Raw genomic sequence first — 22372 nt, 5'->3', positions numbered from 1 at the left:
CAGGTAAGTAACTTGTTCCTTCTCCAGCATGGGGTCTGGCATGGATTCACATGCTCATGAATATAAGAATACATAGCAGTATACACATGCACAACCACGAGAGGTGGCACAAGGCTCAATATCAAGCAATACAACAACTCAACATTAAGCAACTCTTACCTCCTCACCAGGCTCACCTTAGGCGGACAGGTTGCGCAGCACTGCCTGGCCGACTCTGGACTCCTCCCTGGAATCCCGATCGATGCAGTAGAATCTCGTGAAGGTGTGCGTCGACCTCCACGTAGCAGCCCTGCAGATGTCGAGTAGGGGCACACCAGACAGGAACGCCGTAGTAGCAGCGATCGCTCTGGTCGAATGGGCTCTCGGACGGCCGGGCAGCAGTCGGTTTGCCAACCGGTGACAGTGCATGATGCAGCCGGAGAGCCATCTGGAAATGGAAGTCTTCGAGAGAGCCTTCCCTTGATTCACAGGTCCAAAGTTCACAAACAGCTGTGATGTCTTCCGGAAACTCTTCGTGCGGTCCACGTAGAACTTCAGCGCTCTAGCTACATCTAGCGAGTGCAGAGTCCTCTCAGCCGGCGACGAAGGCGACGGGAAGAAAACTGGCAACACCAAGGGCTCGTTGAGGTGGAAGTCCGACGGCACCTTGGGCATGAAGGAGGGGTGCGTCCTCAGCACCACCCTCGTGTCGTGAAAAGTCAAGTATGGAGGTTTGCAAGACAGGGCCTGGATCTCTCCCACTCGTCATGCAGAGGTGATGGCCACGAGGAATGCTGTCTTCCACGACAGAAACTTCAACGGCACTGAATGCATAGGCTCGAATGGGGCCCCCATGAGCCTAGTTAGTACCACGTTGAGCTCCCACGCCGGGGCAGGGGCCTTCACCGGCAGGAATGATCGGAACAGTCCTTTCATAAATTCCTTCACCAGACGATGAGACTACAAGGACGCCCGCCCGTCCTGTAGTTCTGGTGTAACGTGAGACGGCAGCCAGATGTACCTTGATGGAAGCGTGAGATAGGCCAGCCTTGGCCAAAGACAGTAGATCCGGCAATAATTGAGGGGCCGTAATCCACAGAGGGTTAATCTTCTGTGCTCGGCACCAGACAGAGAACCTCTTCCATTTGTGTCCGTAGCACTTGAGAGTTGAGGATGCCCTGGCCTTTGCAAGAACCTCTCTCCAGTCGGCCGGGATGTCGTATCCTCCAAACTCTAGTGCTGCAGGAGCCAGGCCTGCAAGTTCAGCGACTCTGGTTCGTGATGAAGAATGGCGCCTCCTTCTCTGGAGAGAAGATCTGCGTCCGTCGGTAGCTTGACTGGTGTGGACGCTGACAAGTCCAGAAGGTCCGGGAACCAGATCTGCCTCGGCCATGCCGGTGCGACGAGGATCATCCTGCACCGGGACCTCTTGAGCTGGTTGACGAGCCGGAGTAGCAACGGCAACGGCGGGAATGCATAAAGGAACAGGCCGTCCCAGGGGAACGAGAAAGCATCGCCCATGCTCCTCGGTTGGGGAAACCTGCTGGCGAACCTCCGACACTTGGAGTTCGCCGCCGTCGCAAAGAGATCGATCTGGGGTTTGCCCCATCGTCGGAAGAGTCGGTCCACTTGATCCTGGCGCAGTTCCCACTCGTGGCACGAGCGCAGCTCCCTGCTGAGTGAGTCGGTGATGGTGTTTTTTATCCCTGCCAGATGAAAGGGTACCAGAAACATCCCTTGTGCGATGGCCCAATGCCACAGATCTTGGGCTTCCTTGGACAGGGCAGGGGATCTGGTTCCGCCCTGCTTCCGAATGTAAAACATCGTGGTGGTGTTGTCGGTGAAGATCCTCACCACCTTGCCCTTGAGGGACGGAAGGAAGGACCTGAGGGCCCAGAACACTGCGCGGAGCTCCAAGATGTTGATGTGGAGAGTCTTCTCCTCCGAGCACCAAAGGCCTCTCGCGTGGAGGCCCCCGGTGTGCGCTCCCCAACCTTCCAGGGAGGCATCCGTCGTCACCATCACCTGGTGGGCTGGGGCTAGGACGTCTGTTCCCGCTGTCAGATGAACGCGGACACCCCACCATCGAATCGCCTGACAGAACGTTTCGTCGAGCGAGATCCCGTCCTCGAAGTTGCCCGTCGTCTGAATCCAGTGGGCGTCGAGGAATTCTTGCAAGGGCCGCATCCGAAGTCTGCAATGGGGCACCAGATAAATGCAGGAGGACATCATTCCAAAGAGGGACTTGATAGACCTCACTCTGGCCACGTCCGTGGCCAGTAGACGTTGCACCTTTCCTAGGATGGTCCTTATCCTTTCCTCAGACGGTGAGGCCTGCCGCGCCACTGTGTCGAGCTGTGCTCCCAGAAACAGGGCGACTTGCGGCGGGACCAGGTGGGATTTTGGAAAGTTGATGGAGAACCCCAGGTCCGTGAGCAGCTGGACGGACTTCGCAGTGTGTTCCACGGCGAGCTCCCTTGTCCTTGCCCGTATGAGCCAGTCGTCCAGGTAGGGGTAGACGTGGATCCCCTGCAGGCGCAGCCGCGCCGCCACCGGTGCTAGGCACTTGGTGAACATCCTGGGCGCCGATTTTAATCCGAACGGGAGGGCCTCGAACTGGTAGTGCCGCCCTTTGACCACGAACCTGAGGAACTTTCGGTGCCTCTTTAGAATAGGGATGTGGAAGTAAGCATCCTCCAAGTCCAACGACGACAGAAAATGGCCCTCCTCCAGCTGTCCCAGCACGTGCTAGAGGGTGACCATCCGGAACTTCTGTGCCTTGATGTATTTGTTTAGTCGTCGCAGGTCCAGGATGGGACGCCATCCTCCTGTCTTCTTCCTCATGAGGAAGTATCTTGAGTAAACTCCAGAGCCCCGAAGCCTCTTCGGGACGAGCTCGATGGCACCTTTCCTGAGCATCGCCCGTACTTCCAACAGCAGTTGAGGGAAGTAATTTTCCTTCCTGGCCTCGGGAGGAATGCGCGGGCACCTCTTCTGGAATTCGAGGGCGTGCCCCAGGGCCAGGGCGTCCAGCAACCAACGGTCGGTGGAGATGGACTCCCACACGCCGACGAACTTCGTCAGCCGGCTCCCACCGGGGTGCTTCGGCGGGGGCCCGACCCGACGGACGGTTCAATCTTGCTTGGAGGCCGCTTTGCCTCCTTGACCACCTTGGCGACGACGGCGGGATCCACCTGACTTGCCGTGTCCCCTGTACGCCTCCTGCGACGAAGACCTTGCCGCTTGACGGTAAGTAGAGGAGCTGCTGCCGGCTCCCTTGGAGGCACCCTGTCTGCCTCCGGAACTCCGAAAGGGCGGCCGTCGTCGTTGGAGCACACCCAGTGCACGGGCCGTCTCCGTGTCTGTCTTGATCGCCTGAAGGGATTCATCAACCGCCTTGCCAAAAAGGTTGTTTCCATCGAAGGGCATGCCCAAAACCTTGGTCTGAACGTCCTGGCGGAAATCCGTCGCCCTGAGCCATCCTCGTCGTCTCAGGCAAACGCCGTTGCCCAACTGACGTAAACCGGTGTCGGCGATGTCCGTAGCCACCGTAATGGCGTGGTCTGAAGCAATCTCGCCTTCCTGCAAGATTTCCAGGGCCTCAGCCCTCTTGGCATCTGGAAGGAAGTCCAACAGAGGGGCGATCTTGAACCACAACTCCCTGTCGTAGCGGGCTACGATGGCCAGGGCGTTGGCTGCCTTGATGGTTGTCGCTGCAGATGAGATGACCCGTCGTCCCATCGCATCCAGTTTCCTACCCTCAACGTCCGGAGGGGAGGTTGAAGTCGAGGCCGATGCCCCCCCCCCCTGCTTTCTTCTTGGCCGCCGCCGAAACGACCGAGTCCGGGGTAGGTTACGCCCTAAGGCACAAGGGGGCAGCGTCGGGGACCCAGTGGTTCTTCTCGTACCGGTCCCTCTTCGCAGGAACCGTGGCAGGGTTCTTGAGGAGGGCGAGCCCTTCATCCCAGATGTCATCAAGAAGCGGTACGGCGAGGACCGTCTTCCTTTTAGCCTCGCGCTGCTGGTAAAGGAACCCCTCCTTCTTTTCCTCGGGGCAGAGCTGGAAGAGCTCGGATGCCCTGGAGATCATTGCATGGAAGGATCCAATCTCGTCGGGCGGGGACGCCCGGGCAGGGGGCGACGGGGGGCACGTCCCGTCGTCGCCCGTACCCATCGTAATGGTGTCCATGCCTGTATCATCCCCGTGGGTAGTGGACCGGGGGGAAGGCAGAGAAGGCCGCAGAGGCGGGAGAGGAGGCCTAGGATGCGTCCTCCTCCTCTTAGGCGTTGGGCTCCCCGAAGGTCCTGGCTCCGGATCCTCCGTCCGGTCTGGCTCAGGTTCCTCCATCGGGGGAAGGGGCAACCTAGTCCTTATCTCCGAGCATAAGGACTGGATGGCTGACAAAATGGCTGCCGAGGTGTCCTGCGGCGCCGGAAACGACGGGCGTGAGGGCTCTTGAGGAGCCTCGTCTGCGTCACCGTCGCCCTCGTCGCGATCCCTCCCGATGGGCGGGGTCTCCTCCACAACTTGGATGAGCTCCTCTTCAGAGGTCGTGTCTGTATCTACGATGGCCACCACCCCCTACCCCTCCTTTCCAACGAGGACTTCGTGGGGGTCTTCTCGATGGGCCTGAAAGACGACTCCCTCCGCGGTGGCAGGGAGACTCTGGTACCTGAGGGCGCCTCCACTGGTGTAGCCTCCACCTTCTATACGCCTGGGGCCTTCACCTTCGGGGGAGGGTCCGAGCCTCGCTCCCTCTCTGCCGGAGTCTTCGAGATCGACTGGGGCCTCTCCAGAAGCTTCGCCGGGTTCTCGGACTTCCTCTTACCCAAGCCAGAGCGTTGGCTCGTGGTCGATGCCGCCGGGGAGGGAGCGCCCTGCCTGGCAGCCAAGGAGCCCGACCGTTCGGCGCTCCCGGTGCCCGCGGACTCGCAGTGCTTAGCCTTTTGTTGGGCCCCTGTCGCTGGAGCACCCTCACAGGACTTAGAAGACCGCTCGGACTTCTTCTTCTCGCCTGGCGGGCTCTTACCTTCCAGCCAGTTGGCGAGACGGAGGTGGCGATCCTTCATGGTCCGCTCCAACATGTTTCCACAAAACGCGCAGTCCTTTTCCTTGTGCGTCTTGTCCTCGTGGAGACAGTAGAGGCATAACGAGCTTGTCCTCCTTGAAAACGTTCTGAAGCTGGCATCCAGGGCAGGTCCTGAATAGCTTCCCGGGCGTCGAGCTCCCTTTCTCCTGGGCCATGTCCGGGGTAGGCCTCGGAACTTCTGGAATCCTCCAAAAGCGTAACTCGACGAAATCTTCACCCTTGAGGGGCGTAGAAAACTCTGAAACGGATCCCTGTTGATCGGAAGTAGAAACAGTGGAGCTTGAGGCTCTTTTAACCGGAAAAATGAGAAAATCTCCTGAAAAAAGTGCAAAAACGCAGCAAAAGCTCGAGAGCTAAGCACGAGGACTCCCAACACTTGAACGTGCGGTAAAAATCTGTGGATGGCTGCCAGGGGAGGGGCTTAGGGAGAGGGCAGTCGTTGGCTGGGGGCAGTATGACCCAGAGACCAGTGATTGGTTAATACTGAGAAAGACAGATCAGAAACAAAACTGATACTGATTTTTTTCTATACCGAGGATTCCCGGCCTGACGGGGAATATTCATGAGCATGTGAATCCATGCCAGACCCCATGCTGGAGAATAACACATTGCTGGCAAGCTACGCTGATGCGCAATGGGGAAAGCTTAAGCAGGACATTGAGGAAGTCCCTGAACCCCTAAAAACTAGATTGCTGGCTACAGTTAATGAAGGGTCTCTGGTCAACCAATGCATTGTTAAGAATACCCTCGATGCAGCGGAAACAGCTGGCCGCTCGTTGGTACAGGGAATTCTGCTGAAGCGCCACGTCTGGCTTCGCAATTCCGGGTTTAAGGCGGAAACGGAAGCGGCGCTCATTAACAAGCCTATTGAAGAGTCTAGCCTCTTTGGAAAGGCAGTGGACGACGCACTGGAAAATGCAAAAAAAGAATTTGATACCATAAAGACCTTGGACCAAATCTCAAAGCCCCCTAACAGGCGGGGATTTGGCAACAAGTGTTCTTTTCGTGGCCAACGCCAGCAACAGAATCAACAACTTCAATATTCTGCCAACAACTACCAAAGTAGTAGTGGCCAGTACAATCAGAGAGGTCAACGCCGTGGCAAGGGGAGAGGCCGGGGTTCCACCCCTAGAGGCTCCCAAGCCACCAACAACACCAAGTGACGTGAAGATTCGGGTCTCCTCCCATGCATCGCCGGTCGGGGGCCGGTTAACATCCTTTCTTCCAGCATGGGAGGGAATAACATCAGACCGCTGGGTACTGTCCACCGTAGCCCGCGGCTACTGTATAGAGTTCAACAGTTCCCCAAGATACAGACCCCCGAGGGGACGACGCATGACACCAGAACACCTCGCAATCCTTCTCCAAGAAGTGGACTAGCTACTGGAAAAAGGAGCTATAGAGGTTGTGCCTCTTTCTCCAGCATGGGGTCTGGCATGGATTCACATGCTCATGAATATTCCCCGTCAGGCTGGGAATCCTCGGTAAAGAAAAAAACCAGTATCAGTTTCGTTTCTGATCTGTCTTTCGTAGTAATAACCAATCACTGGTCTCTGCGTCATACTGACCACAGCCAATGACTGCCCTCTACCTAAGCACCGCCTCTGGCAGCCATCTTCAGATTTTTACCGCACGTTCATGTGTTGGGATCCTCGTGCTATTGCTCTCGAGCGTTAGTGCTATTTTTTCACGTTTTTTCTCAAAAACTTCGTTTTTTTCGGTCAAAAGAGCCTCAAGCTCTACCGACTCTCCATCCGATCAACGGGGACCCGTGTCGGATTCGTCTGCGCCCCTCAAGGGTGAAGATTTCGTCGAGCTACGTTTTTGGAGGACTCCAGAAGCTTCTCAGGCCCGGACATGGCCCAGGAGAAGGGAAGCTCGACGCCCGGAAAGCTGTTCAGGGTCTGCCCTGGATGCCAGCTGCAGAACGTCTTTAAGGAGGACGAACACTCCTTTTGTCTCTACTGCTTACATGAGGACAAGACGCACGTGGAGAAGGACTGTGCGTTTTGCGGCAATATGTCGGAGCGGACCATGAAGGACCGCCATCAACGCCTCGCCAACTGGCTGGAAGGGAAGAGCCCGTCAGGCAAGAAGAAGAGGAAGAAATCCGAGTGGTCTTCTAAGACCTTTGAGGACGCCCCGGCGACGGGGGTCCAACACAAGGCCAAGCACCGCGAGTCCGCTGGCACCGGGAGCGCCGAACGGTCGGGCTCTACGGGCGCCAGGCAGGGCGCACCCTCCCGGCACCTTCAACCACGAGCCAACGCTCTGGGTCGGGTAAGAGGAAGGGCGAGCACCCGGCGAAGCTCCTGGAGAGGCCCCTGTCGAGCTCTAAGGCCCCATCGGAGGGGGAGCGAGGCAGTGTCCCCCCCCTCAAGGATAAGGCGGTGAGCGCACCTAAGGTGGTGAAGGCCTTAATCCATCCGGCCAAGCCCTCTATGGATACTGTCGCGGCGGCCCTGGCTCAGCCTGTGGAGGCTACACCAGTGGTGGCGATCTCGGGGCTCAGAGTCTCCCTGCCACCTCGGAGGGAGTCCTCTTTTGTGCCCATCGATAGGACCCCCGTGAAATCCCCGGCGGGGAAGAAAAAGGGGGGGCAGGGCGTCGTCGTAGATTCGGCTTCAACCTCGGAGGAAGAGCTGATCGAGGTCTTAAGCCACGGCCTTGGCGTGGATGAAGACCGGCCCGTCGGGATGGATCCCGACGCAGGTGACGACGACATCGTCGAGGGTGCCGACGGGGTCCCTGATCGCCCGTCGGATTCCCCTCTGCCAGCGCCGCAAGACAACTCGGCGGCCATTTTGTTGGCTATACAGTCCTTATGCTCAGAGATAAGGACGAGACTACCGTTGCCGACGGAGGAACCTCTCCCGTCGGGGGATCCTGAACCGGGACCTTCTGGTGTTCCCCCGCCCAAGAAAAGAAGGATTCACCCTCCACCTCCTTTTCAGCCGTCGCGCCCCGTCCAGCCCTCCTCCCCGTCCACCCGAGGGGATGATACGGGGACTGACACGGCAGCGACGGGTACGGACGACGAGGTATACGACGAGGATCTACCGTCGTCACCTCCCACCAGGGCTTCTCCGCCCGACAAGATTGGATCGTTCCACTCCATGATCGCCAGGGCATCAGAGCTTTTCCAACTCTGCCCTGAGGAGAAGAAAAAGGAAGGATTCCTTTATCAACGGCGCGAGGCCAAGAGGAAGACGGTCCTCGCGGTGCCTCTACTGGACGACATTTGGGATGAGGGCCTCGCCCTCCTCAAGAACCCTTCCACGACGCCAGCTAGAAGAGACCGGTACGAGAAGAAGTACCGGGCCCGGACGCGGCCCCCCTGTGCCTCCGGGCGCAGCCTACCCCGGACTCCGTCGTCTCCGCGGCGGCCAGGAAGAAAGCGGGGGGGGGGTGCGGCCTCCACATCAACTTCCCCACCGGACGGCGAGGGAAAGAAATTGGACGCTATGGGACGCAGGGTCATCTCGTCTGCAGCGACGACGATTAAAGCGGCCAACGCCTTGGCTATCGTGGCCCGCTACGACAGGGAGCTATGGTACAAACTGGCTCCCCTGCTGGTCTTCCTACCGGACGATAAGAGGGCGGATGCCCTGGAGATCCTACAGGAAGGTGAGGTGGCGTCGGACCACGCCATCACTATTGCGACGGACATCGCCGACACTGGGTTTCGCCAGTTGGGCAACGGCGTGTGCCTTAGGCGGCGTGGATGGCTCAAGGCTACGGACTTCCGTCAAGACGTACAGACCAGAGTCCTGGACATGCCGTTCGATGGGAACAACCTGTTTGGGAAAACAGTGGACGATTCCCTTCAGGCCATTAAAGCGGACACTGAGACGGCCCGGGCCCTTGGGGTTCTGCAGCAACGACGGACGCCCTTTCGGAGCAGAGGAGGCAAGGGCGCCTCCAAAGGTTCCGGCGGCGGTTTCTCCACCTACCGTGAAGCGGCCCGCTCGTCGTCTCAGCAGGCCTACAGAGGACGAGGCAAGTCTGGCGGACCCCGCCGTCGTCGCCAAGGAGGTCAAGGCGGCAAAGCCTCGTCGAAACAGGATTGAACCGGCCGTGGGGTCGGGCCCCCACCGAAGCACCCCGGTGGGAGGCCGGCTGGCGAGCTTCGTCAGCGTGTGGGAGTCCATCTCCACCGACCGTTGGGTGCTGGACGCCTTAGCCCGGGGCCACGCGCTCGAGTTTCAAAGAAGGTGCCCACGCGTCCCCCCCGTGGCCAGGAAAGAGCTTCACGTCCCTCAGCTTCTCCTGGAGGTGAAGGCGATGCTCAGGAAGGGCGCCATCGAACTCGTCCCAAAGAGGCTTCGGGGCTCCGGAGTTTACTCGAGATACTTCCTCGTGAAGAAGAAGACGGGAGGATGGCGCCCCATCCTAGACCTGCGACGTCTGAACAAGTTCATCAAGGCGCAGAAGTTCCGGATGGTCACCCTCCAGCACGTCCTGGGTCAGCTGGAGGAAGGAGACTTCCTGTCGTCGTTGGATTTGGAGGATGCCTACTTCCATATTCCCATCCTAAAGGGGTACCGAAAATTCCTCAGGTTTGTGGTCCAAGGGCATCACTACCAGTTCAAAGCCCTCCCCTTCGGACTACGGTCGGCACCCAGGGTATTCACCAAGTGCCTTGCACCGGTGGCGGCGCAGCTGCGCCGCGAGGGGATCCACGTCTACCCCTACCTGGACGACTGGCTCATCCGAGCCAAGACGAGGGAGCTCGCCGTGGAGCACACGGCAAGGACCGTCCAACTTCTCACGGACCTGGGATTCTCCGTGAACTACGCCAAGTCCCACCTGGTACCCGCGCAAAACGCACTGTTTCTGGGAGCGAAGCTCGACACAGTGTCCCTTCTGGCCTCCCCGTCGGAGGAAAGGACCAGGTCCATCCTGGGCAAGGTACAGCGGATGTTGGTTTCCGACGCGGCCAAGGTGAGGTCCATCAAGTCCCTCCTCGGAATGATGTGTTCTTGCATCTACATCATTCCCATGTGCAGGCTCCGGATGCGCCCGTTGCAGGAGTTCCTGGACGCGCGCTGGATCCAAACGACGGGCGGCTTCGAGGAGAGGATCACACTCGACGAGAGTTTCCGCCGAGCGGTCCGGTGGTGGGGCACCCGCGCGCCTCTGACGGCGGGCATGGACTTCCAGACCCCAGACCACCAGGAGACAGTGACCACGGATGCCTCCCTGGAAGGGTGGGGAGCGCACACCGAAAATCTGCACGCGAGAGGCCTTTGGCTCCCGACGGAGAAGTCCCTCCATATCAACGTCCTGGAGCTCCGTGCAGTGTTCTGGGCCCTCAGGTCCTTCCTTCCGTCCCTCAAGGGCAAGGTGGTGAGGATCTTCACCGACAACACCACCACCATGTTTTACATCAGGAAACAGGGCGGAACCAGGTCCCCAGCACTGTCCAAGGAGGCGCAGGACCCGTGGAATTGGGCCGTCGCCCAAAGGATGTTTCTGGTGCCGTTTCATCTGGCAGGGATAAAAAACACCATCGCCGACTCACTCAGCAGGGAGCTGCGCTCGTGCCACGAGTGGGAACTACGACAGGATCTAGTGGATCGCCTCTTCCGACGGTGGGGCACACCCCAGATCGACCTGTTCGTGACGGCGACGAACTCCAAGTGCCGGAGGTTCGCCAGCAGGTTTCCCCAGGCGAGGAGCATGGGCGATGCTTTCTCGTTCCCCCGGGAGGGCCTGTTCCTCTACGCGTTCCCTCCTTTGCCACTGCTAATCCGGCTCGTCAACCAGCTCAAGAGGTCACGGTGCAGGATGATCCTCGTCGCACCTGCGTGGCCGAGGCAGATATGGTTCCCGGACCTTCTGGACTTGTCAGCGTCCCCGCCAATCAAGCTGCCGGTGGACGCGGATCTACTCTCCAGGGAAGGAGGCGCCATCCTCCACCACGACCCGAAATCGCTGAACTTGCAGGCCTGGCTCCTGCAGCGCTAGAGTTTGGAGGATACGACATACCGGCCGACTGCAGAGAGGTTCTTGCAAAGGCCAGGGCGTCCTCGACTCTTAAATGCCACGGACACAAATGGAAGAGGTTCTCTGTCTGGTGCCACGCACAGAAGATTAACCCTCTACGGATTACGGCTCCCCAGGTACTGCCGTACCTGCTGACGCTGGCCAAAGCTGGTCTGGCACACGCGTCCATCAAGATTCATCTTGCTGCGATCTCCCGATACACCAGAACCACGGGCCGGACGTCCTTGTGGTCTCATCTTTTATTTATTTATTTATTTATTTATTTATTTGTTACACGCCCAAACCCTCAGGTGTCACGGCGAGGTTATAAGATAGCTTAGGAATTAGTCACAATCAAACATTACAGACAGTGCAATACATGACATAGTTTATAACATATTCACAAGAAAATATACAGTGGCCTAAGTATTCACAACAGTGTCCGATGGAGGGGTCCAATCTGAGTGTGCTAATATTGGTTGAATAGCCAGGTTTTTAGCTGTTTCTTAAAGAGCTTGAAGGAGGATGCTTTTTTGATGGTGATGGGTAGGGTGTTCCAGTGTTTGGGGGCTAAAGTGGTGAAGCTGCTGCCCCCTGCTCTAGTGGTTTTGAATCGAGGGGGGTCCAGGAGGAGTTTGTCGTTGGATCTCAGTAATCTTGTGTTAGTTTTAGGATGCAGAGTGTTATTGAGGTAGGTAGGTCCTTTTTTAGTAATGCATTTGTGGGTGATGCATAGTGTTTTGAAAATGATGCGGGCTTTGATGGGGAGCCAGTGGGCATCTTTCCTGGTCTTGGAAATATGGTCTGATTTTTTTATGCCTAGTGCTGCCCTCAGGACTTTGTTTTGCAGAAGTTGCATTTTGGCTAGGTTGGTGTTGGAGGTGCCCAGCAGCAAGACATTGCAGTAGTCCAATTTCGATAGGACCAGTGCTCTGGCCAGGGTGAGGCAGTTTGCTGGGGTCAGGAATTGTCGGCTGAGTGCGATTAATTTGGAAGTGTAGGCCGTGGAGGAGGAAAGTGCATTGATCTGTTTGGTCATGGAAAGGCTAGCATCGAGGTACACGCCCAGTGTTTTTACTTGTTTTGACACTGGGATATTGGTGCCGTCGATGTTGATAGTTGAATATTCTGGCTGAAGGGTTGCTAATTTGGCTGGAGCTCCTACGATGAGGACTTCCGTCTTCTCATCGTTAAGACATAGACTGTTCAAAGCCATCCAGTTTTGTATGATGACGTACATTTTATTGATAGCTAACGTGTCCTGGTCATAGTTGCCTGTAAGAGGTATAAGGATCTGGGTGTCATCGGCAAAATTAGTGTAAATGACACCCATATCGTCGAGTGCTGAGAACAGGAGCTTGGTATATGCGTTATACAGCGTGGGAGAAAGGCAAGAGCCTTGGGGCACTCCTATGGGGACTGGGATGGGGTTGGCTGCTTCTTTGCCTATGGACACTCTGGAGGTGCGGTCAGTTAAGAACGATTTCACCCAAGCAGTGGCTGCCCCAGAGAAATTGAATTCATGGGCAAGTGAGTTACAGAGCTTGTCGTGGTCCACCAGGTCGAACGCTGCTGAGAGGTCCAGCAATAGGAGAATGCAAAGTTTCCCTGAGTCTCTAATGGCATCCATCTGGATTTTGAGGTCCAAGAGTGCTGTTTCAGTGCTGTGGTTGGGCCTGAAGCCTGATTGTCTGGAGCCGAGGAGCTGGTTAGATTCTAAATGGGTTTGAATTTGGTTGTAGGCTAGTTTGTCGATGATTTTGAGTAAGAATGGGACCGTGGTTATGGGGCGATAGTTGGAATGGTGGGGTCTAGATTTGGTTTTTTTAGAATTGGTGTAACCCAGGCTTCTTTGATGCAAGTCGGCACTGTATTGGAGTTGAATGAGGCATTGACAAATTTGGTGATGAGGGGGGTCAGGGTGGGAGCACAGGCTTTGACTAGTTTGGCTGGGACAGTATCTCCTTTGCAGTTGGATGCTTTTAGTTTGGAGATAGTATCGAGTACGAGATTGTGGGAGACTGGCGTGAATTGGAATGGGGGGTTGGAGTTGTCACTGGAAAGGGCGCAGGGGTTGGGGAGGGGTTTTTTTTTTGTAGCTAGGAGTAATTTTTTGGAATTGATTTTGTTTTGTAAAGTAGTGATTTTGGAGGCAAGAGCATCTTGGATGGTGGTACACCATTCTTTGCTTGTGTTTGTGGATGTGACGGTAGGGAGTGGATTTTCAAGTTCTCTAAGGATAGAGAAGAGCTCTTTGGAATCGGAACCTGCATTACTAATGCGGGCATTATAGGCGTTAGCTTTGTGCGAGATGATAGCTGATTTGTAGAGAGTATTAGCATCTTTGAATGCTTTGGCTGAGTCCGGGGAGGGGTGTTTATTATGGGCATGCTCAAGGGAGCGTTTTTTCCTTCTAAGGGCGATTAGTTCCTCATTGAACCAGAAGTTGGATTTTTTGTTGAGGCGCCTTAATTTGGAGGTTACAGGTGCTATGGTGTTGATCGCTGTGGAGAGGCATTTATGGTAGTACTCAGCGAGAGTAGTTGGGTCATTGCTGAGGGTTGAGTGGGTATCTAGCAATTTGTTCAAGGTGGGGTCGAAGTTCTGAGCTGTGAGCTTTTTGGAGTTTCTACTTTCGATGATTTCCATAGGTATGTTCTTGGGTGTGCAAGGGTCGTCACTAGTGATAGTAAATTCTATACAGGAGTGGTCTGTCCAATTCAGTGCGGTAATCGGGCCTAAGGTGATGTTGGTGTTGAGGGTGAGGATCCAATCAAGGGTTCTGCCCTTGGTATGGGTGGGGACATTGACGGAAGTTCATGTCATTTAGTGCCATGATGAGGGCGGTTGCTTTGGTGTCTTGGTTGTCATTAAAACCTAGGTTCAGGTCACCAATAATGATACATTTCGTTTTGGGTTTGAGGAGGGGCGCCAGTATTAGTGGGATGTCTGTTTCTGGGTGGCTGTTTGAGCTAGGGGCTCTATAGATGACCACTATGTTAATTGTGGTGTTTACATTCAATGAGAGTTTGGCGAGTAGTAGTTCGTACCCTGAGATTATTTCAATGGAACTTGATCTGAGTTTGATAGTGTTTTTTGCAATGATGGCCACGCCACCTCCTGGAGTGGTGGTTCTATCAGATCTGAGAATGGTGTAGTCTGGTGGAATAGCTAATGCTAGCAGAGGGCCTGATGCTTGGTGTAGCCAAGTTTCTGTGATTACTAACATGTCAAGGTCAAGATCGGTGATGAGGTCATGAATATCAATGGCGTGGGCTCCAAGGGAGCGGGCATTGATGAGAGCATTTTTGAGACTAATGGGAGGGTTGGGCTCCTTGGTGGGAGTATTTATGGTTGGTGGGCCACATAGTGGGGTAGTTTTAGCTACTCTAGGCTGGGTGTGTATGTCGTTTGTTGTGTAGGCCGTGGGTTTGGGTGATCTGGGAGGCTGGGTCATGGTAGTAGGGTTGCGGTGTGGTGGCCTTGTGCAAGCTCTTAAACGGGGTATTCTCTCGTCTCCTAGGATAGGGTGTGATTTACATTTTTTACCATTGCTTGAGGGGTTGAGGTGTGCAAGTGGATCATCGGTGATGATCGAGGTGGGGTGGTGTTCCTTACTGGTTGCGTGGGAATCCTTGAGCCTGGAGGAGAGAATAGAGGAGGATGGGAAGGGAGGTGTGGTAGGGAGGAAGGGAGATGGACAGGGGATGGGATGGTGTCTTGGGCAGGCTAGTTTGGTGAGGCCATTACTGAGGGCGAGGAAGTGAGTGCCAGTGCACGGGGTGTCAGCTCGGACAAGGCAGAAGGGGAACATAATGCGCAATATCCAGTTTAACATAGCTAGGGATATAGGGAGTGGTGCAAAGTGAGGTTCGGTTCACTTTCTAGCACCAATTAGGCTAGATACAGTAGTCAGCAGTGAGATACTGTTAGGCTAATAGCAAAATTCTTAGGAGGGCCTGTGGGCGGTCAGGAGCGGCCCTAAGGCACTACACAATATCACAGTGATCTCTAAGCGACCATAGGGCACAACACAATATCACAGTGATCTCTAGGCGACCATAGGGCACAACACAATATCACAGTGATCTCTAAGCGACCATAGGGTACAACACAATATCACAGTGATCTCTAAGCGACCATAGGGCACAACACAATATCACAGTGATCTCTAGGCGACCATAGGGCACAACACAATATCACAGTGATCTCTAAGCGACCATAGGGCACAACACAATATCACAGTGATCTCTAGGCGACCATAGGGCACAACACAATATCACAGTGATCTCTAAGCGACCATAGGGCACAACACAATATCACAGTGGTCTCTGAGCGACCATACAATTGGCAAGAGACCAGGAGGGTCTCGAGTGGGTCAAAAGGTGTATTAATAGAGGACCAGGTTTATGCAATAAGTGGTGGAGAAAAAGAAAAACACACTGTTCAGAGTTACTGAATCTGTAACAGTACTATGAAGGTCTGCACCAATGTGGATGCTAAATTTCAAATAAGCACGGAAAGCTAGATAGGCTGTTTCAATTGGGCATACTGGACAGAGAAAGGTATATGCACAGAGGCTAAGATTCAGGTAGCAAGGGCCCAGTGGGTAGCGGAGACTTAAGTTACACAAAATCAAAGGGGGCATGGGTAAGTATGGTCTCCATAGGCTGCAATGACTACGCACTCAAGGGTACGGTGGGCAGAGTCTGGTGAAGGAGTTCATGAAGGGACTGTTCAGATCGTTCCCGCCGGTGAAGGCTCCGGCCCCGGCGTGGGAGCTCAACGTGGTGCTGACCAAGCTCACGGGACCTCCGTTCGAGCCTCTGCACTCGGCCCCGTTGAAGTTTCTGTCGTGGAAAACAGCGTTTCTTGTGGCCATCACCTCCGCACGACGGGTGGGAGAGATCCAGGCCCTTTCCTGCAAGGCCCCGTACTTGACTTTTCACGACACGAGGGTAGTGCTCAGGACGCACCCCTCCTTCATGCCCAAGGTTCCGTCGGACTTCCATCTCAACGAACCCTTGGTGTTGCCTGTGTTCTTCCCGTCGCCTTCGTCGCCGGCTGAGAGGACTTTGCACTCGCTGGATGTGGCTAGAGCGCTGAAGTTCTACGTGGACCGCACAAAGTGTTTTCGGAAGACGTCACAACTCTTTGTGAACTTTGGACCTGTCAATCAGGGGAAGGCTCTCTCGAAGGCTTCCATTTCCAGATGGCTCTCCGGCTGTATCATGTACTGTCATCGGTTGGCAAACCGACCGCTGCCTGGCCGTCCGAGAGCCCATTCCACCAGAGCGATCGCAGCTACCACGGCGTTCCTTTCTGGTGTGCCCCTGCTGGACAGATGCAGGGCTGCTACGTGGAGGTCGACGCACACCTTCACGAAATTCTACTGCGTCGATCGGGATTCCAGGGAGGAGTCCAGGGTCGGCCAAGCAGTGCTGCGCAACCTGTTCGCCTGAGGTGAGCCTGGTGAGGAGGTAAGATGCTTAATGTTGAGTTTGATGTAATGCTTAATGTTGAGCCTTTGCCACCTCCCGTGGTTGTGCATGTGTGTACTGCTATGTATTCTTTATTCATGAGCATGTGAATCCATGCCAGACCCCATGCTGGAGAAGGAACAAGTTACTTACCTGTAACTGTTGTTCTCCAGCATGGGTCTGGCATGGATTCACATGCGAACCCTCCCGCCTACCCCTCTGCGGCTCTTCACTTGGTCATACTGCCACTTCACGTGCTTCCAAATCTGAAGATGGCTGCCAGAGGCGGTGCTTAGGTAGAGGGCAGTCATTGGCTGTGGTCAGTATGACGCAGAGACCAGTGATTGGTTATTACTACGAAAGGCAGATCAGAAACGAAACTGATACTGGTTTTTTTCTTTACCGAGGATTCCCAGCCTGACGACGGGGAATATTCATGAGCATGTGAATCCATGCCAGACCCATGCTGGAGAACAACAGTTACAGGTAAGTAACTTGTTCCATCTCAGGTAACGGAAGGTATTTATTCAGTGTACTTCCTTGTACCCAAAAAGGATCTAACCATGCGCCCTGTATTAGATCTGCGCCCAGCGAACAGGTTTGTCAAACCCCAAAAGTTTTGTATGGTGACCTTACAGGAAGTGATCCCACTGCTATCACAGGGAGATTACATGACAACACTGGACATGAAAGATGCATACTTTCATATTTTAATGTTGCCAGCGCACAGAAAATACCTCAGATTCATGATAGAGGGCAAACACTACCAGTTCAGAGTGCTACCCGTCGGCATTGCATCTGCACCAAGGGTATTCAGGGAAGTACTGGCAGTGGCAGCGGCCCACCTGCGCAGGTTATCCATCCCAGTATACCCTTACCTCGACGACTGGCTCATAACAGGGGATTCTTACGAAACATGCTTCTCAAACACCCAAAAGACTGTAGACCTTTTGTTCCAACTGGGCTTCTCCATCAACGAGAAGAAGTCCAGCTTAGACCCCAGCCAAGCCAAACAATTCCTAGGGGCTCTAATTCAAACAAAGGACGGCCTCGTCTTCCCCTCCAACAAGAGGGTCCAAAACATGCTGTTTCAGATCCCCCAATATGTGGCAGGTCGGGAGGTGACGGTGCGCAAAGCGATGCGCTTGCTAGGAATGATGGCGTCATGTATTTATTTGGTACCTCACGCGTGCCTGCGCATGCGCCCAATGCAAGAGTGGCTCAACAGCCAGTGGTGTCAGGCCAGCGGACTATGGGACGATCTGGTGGTGGTCTCGCAGGCCTTGGTTCTCTCGCTACGGTGGTGGACAAAGGAAAACCTGGTAAGAGGGAAACCCTTTGCCACACCCGCAGTGGAAGCCACTCTAACCACAGACGCATCCCTCACAGGATGGGGGGCTCACCTATCCCATCAGACTGCTCATGGAGTGTGGACTCCGAGCATAAGATCCAAGCAAATAAACCTACTCGAGCTACTGGCCGCGTTCAAGGCACTAAAAGCCTTCCAGGAACACCTACAAGGGAAGACAGTGATGGTCCTTACGGACAGCACCACAGCCATGTACTACCTCAACAAGCAAGGGGGCACCCACTCTCCAGGACTGTCCAAGCTGTCCCAGAGTATCTGGAAGTGGGCTCTCAAACACATGTTCCTATTGTCGCAACATGTACCAGGGGAACTCAATCTGCTAGCAGACGAACTCAGCAGAGACTTTCCTCTGCCCTCAGAGTACGAATGGCAGTTGCGTGAAGACATCGTCTTCGTCGTCTTCACACAATGGGGATTCCCAGAAATGGACCTGTTCGCAACTCTGGAGAACTCACAATGCCAAGATTACGCCTCCAGGTATCCCCAGAACCAATCCAAGGGGAACGGTCTATCGATTCCATGGTAGGGAAATTTGCTTACGCCTTTCACCCGACTCCCCTTCTCAACAAGATGCACCAGGAACAAGTTACCATGATACTAGTGGCCCGTATGTGGGCCTGTCAGCCATGGTTCGCTCACTTGATGGAGATGTCTCTATCTCCCCCAGTGAAACTTCCCTGCCCGCACAACATGCTGTCACAGGACAAGGGCAGGACTCTGCATCCATGCCCTCAGAGCATGAACTTAGCAGCCTGGCTCCTGAGATCATAGAATTTGGACACTTGCAACTCCCGCAGAGATGCATGGACATCCTCAGGGAGGCTAGAAAGCCTAACACTTGTTACTGTTATTCTAGCAAATGGAAGAGATTTGTCATCTGGTGTAGAGGAAGAAGCATCGACCCAGTTGACTGCTCCCCCACGCACATTGTCCTGTACCTGACCCATTTACTGGACTCAGGTCTAGTGTTCAATTCCATTAAAGTCCACCTAGCGGCACTTTCTGCATACACCACTTCCCAGCTTAAAGTGTCGTGGTGGAAAGTCCCAGTTATCAAAGCCTTCATGGAGGGAGTAAAGAGAATACACCCTCCGATAGCAAACCCAGCTCCCGGCTGGGACCTGAATGTGGTACTTACCAGACTCATGGGCTCACCCTTTGAACCCATGCACAAAGCAACTCTTAAAGACCTCACTCTTAAGACCGCTTTCCTAATAGCTATCACCTCCATTAGGAGAGTAAGTGAACTACAGGCTCTTTCTGTTTTAGACCCCTTTGTAGCAGTTCACAAAGATAAAGTGGTTCTATGCACGCACCCAAGGTTTGCACCGAAATTCATCTAAAAATTCCATGTAAACCAGTCAATAGAACTACCAACGTTCTTTCAAAACCCTTCCAGCTTGGGAGAAAAAAGTCTGCATACACTTGATGTGCGCAGAGCTGTCATGTTCTACATGGAAAGAACCAGACCACTGAGAAAGACTAATCCGTTCTTTGTCTTGGTGGCAGCAGGAAGAGAAGGAGATGCAGTTTCAAAATCCACTATTTCTAGATGGATTGTCCATTGCATTACACTCTGCTACCATCTTGCTAAGAGAGAACTACCCTTCAAGCCAAGAGCACATTCTACTCGTGGCACTGGGGCATCCATAGCATTCATTGCGAATGTTCCCCTTGAGTCCATCTGCAACGCGGAAACCTGGAGTTCTGGGCACACCTTTACAAAACACTACTGTCTAGATGCACACTCTAGATCTGACTCCCAGGTGGGACAGGCAGTATTAAGACATCTTTTCTCTACTGTTCCTTCTCATAACCCACCGCCAACTCCGGGTACTGCTCGCTAGTCTATGCACAGCATGTGATTCTAAGCAGATTAACAAACATCAGAAGACAATGCATTACTTACCGTAAAGCATTTCTGATGGTTGTATCTGCTTAGATTCACATGCGCCCACCCTTCCTCCCCGCTCGGATGGAAGGAACATAGACACCTTTCTACATCTCTCTCTCTTTTCTGTACTGACTCACGTATAGAAGGCTCCCTCAGGGCAGAAAAAATACAAACAGAGGGACCTCGACGTGTGAGGGATTGTGGGTACAACGCACGTCACTATAGGGATAGTGTTACAGACACGCCTTGTCGACGTCCCCTTTTCGACTACGAAAAACAAAATGCAATACTCCGCAGTGACCACTGGATTTCGGACTATGCACAGCATGTGAATCTAAGCAGATACAACCATCAGAAATGCTTTTACGGTATGTAATGCATTGTCATTCAGTGAAATGTAGGTATACGGGAAGAGACAGGAAATGTCGTGGCTCCATCAGTCAAGACGTGGAATGCCCCATTTCCCCTTGAAAATAACACCCCCATGTCTGAAACCCTTATGGCTTATTGTCATGTATCTACTCCCTTTGCTTTGAAGAGCAAATCTACTGACCAACCTTCGGACCTTGGTCTACTTTGCTAATATGATGAGATCACCTCTTTCAATTCCACTTGTCAATCATTCAGAATGGACTTGCCATCAAAGACTTTTACAAATGCTTAGCTGAATTCCATAAGTCAACCATTCACAATGGACTTCTGTTCTGAGAATTCACAAATTACTGTGATGAAGAAGGATCGAGCAATGTGGAGCAGAAGAGACTGCAAACCAAGGGGGCACTGTAGTGTTTGCTGGCGATCATCTGTGCCCAGGAAATCTAAGCAGCCCAAACAGTGAATGGAGGGCAGCTGCTGTGGCGACTGGTGAGAGAGGACTGCACCTCTCCACGAGAAGCAGGGAGCCGAGAAGCCAGGACTGCCGTGGTGGAGTCAGGCGGGTCCCCACCGGAGGAAGAAGGAACTGCTGAACCAAGGGTCACTGCGGGAACGGCAGGAGCTGGTGAATAACTCCTGGGCATTTGCAGACACAGGGGAACAGCATTTCACTTACCAGAGCTGAGAAGACAGCCGGTGTATTGAGAGGAGGCCACCAAGGACTGGCGAACGAAGGAAAGAAGACCGCGAGAAGGAAGCAGGCGGGAAACCTCACCCGGCCGACCTCGAGAGAAGATACCTATGCCCAAAGAAACCAGTGAGTCCTCCGAAAAGCAAAAGGGACATTGGGACATATCCGCGAACTCGAGTGCGAACAATTGAACATTACTTAAATAAGAGAGAGAAAAGAAATGGACACATTAAAAGAAGGAAATTTGAGTCACAAATAAAACCCTTTCATATATGTAAAGGTACACAGTGCCAATATGAAGAAAGCAGAAAGAAGATGAGACATCAGGAAGATACATTATTAAATACTAAATACAGACAGCTTTGGGATCAGACGAAAACCCTAGCTGAATAAAAGTCTGGGCAGGGGAATACACCAGGCAATCGCAAGTGTGTGAAGTGAATCAGAAGTCCTGGCAAGAGGGTACACCAGGCAACCTCAAGTGTATGAATCAAAAGTCCTAGCAGGGCAGTATACTTGGCAATCACAAGTGTTTGGAGTAAAATGCAAGTCCTAGCAGGGGAGTGCACCAAGCAATTGAAAAGAATTGTGTTAAACAAGTTTCATGTGCAAGTGTTGCACTTGACCAAGAAAGGCCCAAAGAATTGTTCTTGAAAGAAACTTTGAAGTCAAGCAAGTTTTGTGTGCAAGTTTGGTAGTTGGCCAGAAGAGGCCCAAAGAACTATTGTTTATGAAAACCTCAAAGAGTAAAGAAGAATACAGGGGAAAGGAACTACGCTCTGGAAGCAAGAACGTTATCTTTGAAGAAACATTTTGTTTAAGTCATTTATCCTGCCTTTATGAACACTTTTTACAAACCACTCCAGGTTAAAGACACTTCCCCTTTGTACCTTAGAGTTAGGTTTGTAGTGTGAGTGTCAGAATAAAACATTGGACACAAGACAGTTTTATTTTTGACATCTTGACACGGGCAGTGCCTTAGTTTTTGTTCAGGCAGGCAAATTCCTCTACAGCAGGGTCAGAGAGGCCTTTTTCCAACCCCTTTTATTTTTAATAAAAGGAACCAAAAACATGGCAAACTTGTCTGACTCTAATTTCTTACTCCTCACATATGGTGTCAGTTGTGTGATAGGGCTCAGTTGACACAAACTGGTGGAACCTCAAATTTGTGAAACTCAGTGTCAGCTTCCAATAGCACACTAGCCGTACAACATTCCATTGGGTTTGATTTATGTAGCAGCAAGGGAGAGTTGATACAACCCAGAGACCGAGTTTTAATACCTACTCGTTTGTTCCTCATACCCCAACCTGGAACTTACATAAGACTTGCCTCTAAGTCAGGGCTAGATTGGCGATATGGCTCAGACATCCTAGCTGACGTTATAAACCCTGATTATACAGGCGACATAAAGGTTTTGGTTCAAAATGGTGCGAAGGAGGCATATCAAGTAAAGGCAGGTGAAAAGGTATCACAGGGGAATCTGGAGAGAGCACCCTTTCCTAAAC

This window comes from Ambystoma mexicanum, chromosome 8 (genome assembly GCF_040938575.1).
Source record: "Ambystoma mexicanum isolate Mex_15411 chromosome 8, UKY_AmexF1_1, whole genome shotgun sequence".
In the NCBI taxonomy this organism is placed as follows: Eukaryota; Metazoa; Chordata; class Amphibia; order Caudata; family Ambystomatidae; genus Ambystoma; species Ambystoma mexicanum.
This window is presented reverse-complemented; position numbering follows the sequence as displayed.